The sequence below is a fragment of the Lytechinus pictus genome, chromosome 5, assembly GCF_037042905.1.
Source record: "Lytechinus pictus isolate F3 Inbred chromosome 5, Lp3.0, whole genome shotgun sequence".
Taxonomy (NCBI): Eukaryota; Metazoa; Echinodermata; class Echinoidea; order Temnopleuroida; family Toxopneustidae; genus Lytechinus; species Lytechinus pictus.
Genome location: NC_087249.1, coordinates 13844973 through 13851021, shown reverse-complemented (window position 1 = coordinate 13851021; position 6049 = coordinate 13844973). Strand labels below are relative to the sequence as shown.

Here is a 6049-nt window from a genome sequence, read left to right as displayed (position 1 = left end):
TTCAATCGAGTTTTGACAAATCGCGTTTAGTGTATCATAATGTTTATTCATCTATCGTGGTGTCGTAACGGTAATAAATCATCTCCTTACCCCCGTTTACTCTCTCTCGTTTTGAATTTAGAATAAAGCAGTTAAGGTATTAAACTGAAGGTTTAACTTTCTACCAGTTTCAAGGAAACTCTGGGCCTTTTCACACGTGAATCTCTAATCGTCATTGTAATGATGATTGCTATTGTAATCGTGACTGATTAGCGTTCGAGATTCTGATCATGTTCTAGATTGGATTCACACGCCGTCATTAGCCTTGTTTTTCACTAGAGTCATCATTCAAAATACGATTTTTTTTTTGAAACGTGTGAAAGGGCGGGAAATCATATGAAAAAAATCTGGTCATCACGTGAATTACAGATATGAATCAGATCCAAAAACCAGGGTGACATGTATGGGACTTCACTATCAGCATGGATCATGCATGCTATCAGCAATTAGTTTGCCTTGGTGTAAGAAAAGACTGTCATACCATCAAACTAATCGAATTTGAGTGCTGGGTGTCTCTGATGCTAAGTGAGAATATGTCACACCTATCATTGTTTTTGTATAAGAACATGCTATATACATCCACAATCATGCACACGCACCAAATATGGCGCTAGATGTGATTACCTATGATTTTTTGGCGCCAAAGGACACACGCGAGCGCATGCACGCGCACCAGCATTGACAGGTGTACCATGTGTACGACAATAATTATGACCCTCTGTACAAGTTCCATGCTCAACCTGTTTGAATGATACTCGTGACTATACATGTATATTGTACGCCTGTACGTAGAAAATAATTTGCTATATAATATGTTTATTGTTTATAAACGTTATTTTGTAATAGTTGAAAATGAACTCAAGCGAAATGAAATGAAATAAAATCAACGATCTGTAATTTCCAGAAGGTAAAATTTACGATAATTTCATTGTTTAGACTATTATCCAACTGAACTATTGCGTGTTTTCTGTTATGAACATGTAATCATTAACTTTAAATTTGAATTTGGTAGAAGTTTTGGTCGCTCGCTTGCAATTTTAAAAGACACGTTGGTTCGATCATGAAACTGAAAATCGATAAAACAATCAAAATTAACACTTGACTTGATGCCTGAATGGGAAATAAGACCGCATAGAAAACCTTGTTTTTATTTCTCATATGAATTATCGATATTTTACTTGGTAAGAAATTTTTTTTTAATCACGAAAATTTTGACTTTCTGGTACGATGATTTAACATTTTCGACCTGGTGGGTGTTTCATAAAGCTGTTCGTAAGATAAGAACGACTTTAAGAACGAATTGTATTCCTTTCTTTTGGTAAATGGTATACACCATAGACGATGGTTTAGCGCGTAAGAAAGGATCACCAGTCGTTCTTAAAGTCGCTCTTAAAGTGATTGGTTAACATTGGTTTGACTTTTAAAAAATCTGAGCTAGAAGGTCACACTTGTCACCTGTGTCTGTGATATGTTACAAAAATGAAGCCCAGAAAATATTGCGTTCGAAAATAATTATTTAGTGCTTCAAAAATTGAAATATAAAGTGACCGAAAACACCATCTTAATTTCATCCCAAACACTTATGTGTACTATTTAGGCGTCTATAAGACGCCAATTTACAAAATCGGGGTTTGCCTTGTAGTTTTAGCTTTTCATTCTCAATAATGGTTGTTTTCAGGGTTTATTAGTTCTAATACATGCACTTGTACACATGTTTCATCTTGGTTTGATAATTTTTTTAATCGGCTGCTCACAAAGTTAAACAATACCTTTAACTTACGAACAGCTTTATGAAACGGCCCCCTGGAAATACTAACCCACACACCGATTGATGCAAGTGGAAAAATAGTCCTTTCAAAAGAATCAGCATATCCTATTCTCTCATGTTTTTTTTGTTTGTTTTTTTGTCTTTTTCTTTTACGGGAACTTGTAAATTTGATTATCGTAATTTGGCGCTTTGTAATGTAAACCTACATATAGAACCATGGCCAAAATGGCAAGGTGGAGAAATTTACCCACTTCTGATGTGCGTAAATATTGATTTCTAGTCTGCTCCGGTTGTAGAATGTAACAAGATATTTCCCCGAAGCCACGATATCAGATGCCATGATTAAAATCCCATCCTCCGGATTTAAGATCGGGAAACGTATTGCGTTCAGAGAGGTTGGAAGCGAAGAATTAGGTAAACAACACATATACTATCTCTTCTCCCATTGAAATGCTTATGCATCCAATATGATAGAAGAATGCAATATACTCCTTGATGTTGCTTTAAAAAATACGGTGGTGGTGATAATGATTTTACTTTAGTTATTTATTATTAATTCATTTAGTTGGTTAGTTATTCATTCATTAATTTATTTATGTATTCATTTATATATTGACGTTTTCTTTAAAAGAAGGGATTGTCACATTAAAACAAAATTTGCCTGCTTTAAAAGAGAGCCTATCGAATGTATACATATAAAAAAATTAGGTAGAATTAATATACATTATGATGATGATGACGATATAACACACACTTATGCGCGTGTATATACCTTCCTATGCCTTTAAGTATTGCTCCATCGTTTCTCTAAATGGGCGAATTGATATGTTTAAAATATATTTACTGCCACGTTCTGTATTAATAAAATTTTCATAGCCACTAGTCTTAGTTTTAACAGAGCGTAACTGTTGACCATTAAATGCAAGGCATCTTGGGATTTTCCTGCATCCATCTATTTTTAAGCAGTTGATTAATCAAAATAGGAAAGGGGATAAATCGTAGCCCTGAGGGAGGAGGAATATCCTGGCTAAGATTCTAATTCGATGCTGAGCCTGTTGGACAAACCAGTTGCATCATAGGCTTTGGGCTAAATTATCTTCCGCATTTTGCAAGACAGCACTTGTTAAAATCCGATGCTTTCTACAAAATCTGTCAATTAGATATTTGGGTCACTTACTATCGCACGGATTCCCAAAGGATACCCAACAACAATTTTACATAGATGGCCTTTTGTGATTTTTATCAAAATCCACCAATCAAACTTTATTGTCCTTTTAAACGACGTATCCTCTGAGTAAACGCGCATTTTTGTAAGATCGTGTACTTTTATGTTGCCAGATTATAATATAGTATCCATCAAACTTTAAAGGTCAAGTCCACCTCAGAAAAATATTGATTAGAATCAATAGAGAAAAATCAGACAAGCACAATGCTGAAAATTTCATCAAAATCGGATGTAAAATAAGAAAGTTATGACATTTCAAAGTTTCGCTTATTTTTCACAAAATAGTTATATGAACGAGTCAGTTACATCCAAATGAGAGAGTTGATGATGTCACTCACTCACTATTTCTTTTGTTTTTTATTGTTTGAATTATACAATATTTCAATTTTTACGAAATTGACAATTACGACCTCCTTGCCTGAACCACAAAATGTTCAAATAATGGAATTCCACGTGTTCAGGGAGGAATGAAACTTCATTTCACATGACAATGACGAGAAAATCAAAATATTTCATATTTCATTAAATAAAATACAAAAGAAATAGTGAGTGAGTGATGTCATCAGTTCCCTCATTTGCATACCAACCGAGATGTGCATATAACTGTTTTGTGAAATGAAGTGAAACTTTCAAATGTCATAACTTTCTTATTTTACATACGATTTTGATGAAATTTTCAGTGTTATGCTTGTTGGATTTTTCTCTTTTTATTCAAATCAAGTTTTTGTTGGGGTGGACTTGTCCTTTAAAGGCTACAGTTTTCAAATGTGGGGGAGATGGTGCGGAACAAAGCCTGTCTGGCAATTGGTTGAACCTATAGATAAGTACTTTTTGCAACATCATGTTATGTTCATCAGCAAATTAATATCAAAATTAATAAATGAAAAAAAAAACTTTCCCAACCATTCCTCGAGGTGTACGATATATTGCCACCCTTACTCTTCACACAAACAGCTATTGTTTTCCGCTTGGGAAGCTTAAGACGCTTAGAATAGAAAGTACGCAATAATAAATTGCCGTATATAATTTGGTTCAGCTTTTCGACATGACGCAGGAAAGTAAATGCTATTCGCATTTTAATGACCAATTTGAATGATGTTGAAATATTTATTGCATTGGATGATAATGTGGGCTCATTTCTCCCACCCCCTTTCCCGTCTCTCTCTCTCCCTCTCTCTACGTGCATCCCCGCCTCCCAATACCCCTCCCCCCCCCCCCCCCCATTTCTCTTTCTGACTCTCACTATCATTTTTCTCTCTGACAATATACGAGAGACAATAATCAGGGTTTTTGCTGCTATTTCCGACTTGGCCAGATTGATAAGGATCATGCTTCCATTTGACTGATTTAGCCAATAGGCCTACAACTGGGAAAAAATGGCCAACAGTCTGAAGCACACAATGCGTTGCCTGTGTCATATGCCTGTTTCATAGTTTCATCCAAATGCACCCACACATACACCTTTTTTTAAAGAAACAAGTTCACACCTAGTTACCCATAATGCACATAGCATTTCCATTTATTTGAAAGCAGGATGAAAGAGCAATGTAGATTAAATGCCTTGCTCACGGGCATAGGTGCCGCCGCCGGGGATCGAACCCCGGAATTTACATGTATAGCCAGGCACCCTAGACCACTCGACCACGGCACCTCGACACACACACACGCACACACACTCAGTTTTATATAAATGCACCGATCGTAAATACACACACACACCCATGAAAAAAACATAATACTACATTCTATATACTATTGGCCTGAAAATTGAATAAGCATAATAATTATGTTCCTGTGAGAGAACGACCAGGTGGGTTGAAAAAAGTACTTCCTAAACACACACACACACCCACACACGTATATCTGAATATACATCAGTTCACTCAATAATTATTGCTTACTTCCTCTCAGTATTTGAGTGTTATTTCACACTGTTTGAATTGGATCCTCATGCGTATCACAAGGTAGACCAGATCGATTTCTTTTATTTGAACAACCCCATATTCACATAATCAAATGGACGGAAATTATTGACTAGTACACACCTGGTGTCTGAAGGGTCCATGGTTGGTAGTAGCTGTGATTGATCATTCCATAGCTACTGTTTCGCGTCGTGTGTGTGTGGGTGTGTGTGTGTATATATATATATATAAGAGACAAAGAAGTACATGTATATGTATTGCAGTTCCAACCAAGATTATTTCTCTCTCCCTCTCATATATATATATATATATGTATATTGTGAAAGAAATGGATGAAGAGAACAATGGTAGGCGTAGCTTAAATCAAGGTTCCCCAGAGCTATCTACCCTTTGGAAAAATTGGTGATGCCGAAAAAATGTCTCTGCCGGGAATCGAACCCGGGCCCCCAGCTTCGAACGCCGGTGCCTTAACCACTAGACCACAGAGACGGGTTAGTGGCTAGGGCGACCCCGATCCGATTGACCGTCAGATAGACAGATTTTCGACACTATACCAATTATAATTTCCTTTGTCGGGTGTAGGTGGGTTTTGAACAATGACAAGCCGCCATGCCTCAGCTGGATCAAAGCTATTGCTTTGATACAGTACACGTATGGGAGAAAGTATATAAATGTGTGAAATTATACATGTACAACAGCTTTGGCAACTCTTTTATTTAAATATTTTTATTTTTTAAATATTATTTAAATAAAAGTGTTGTCAAAGCTGTTGTACATGTATAATTTCACACATTTATATATATATATATATATATATAATATTTATATATCGTTAATTCAATGTATTAACAGACAGTCTTTTATTAAAATTACAGACATTGTGTCTAATCTGTTTTCATTATCAAACGTTCACGGACGTGATATTACACTCCTTGTCACAGTTGTCAGTGACAGAAAAGAAATAAGAAGGCCTTGATAGTGTACTGCTTTTAAAAGCACAAAGCCTTTTATTAACTACATGTCAAAATGAACACAGCTCTCCATTTCTTAATATTGACTTCGATTTTTTTTTTAATTAAGAAAAGCTTCCCCTAT

The 6049-nt window shown here is 35.7% G+C and overlaps 1 non-coding gene across 1 annotated transcript; it reads right to left on the bottom strand.

Annotated features, from left to right (window-relative positions):
• Positions 1 to 5371: 5371 nt before the first annotated feature.
• Positions 5372 to 5443, bottom strand: TRNAR-UCG (transfer RNA arginine (anticodon UCG)). Its single transcript has one exon. It is a non-coding gene; the product is annotated as a tRNA-Arg (tRNA).
• Between the last annotated feature and the right edge of the window lie 606 nt (positions 5444 to 6049).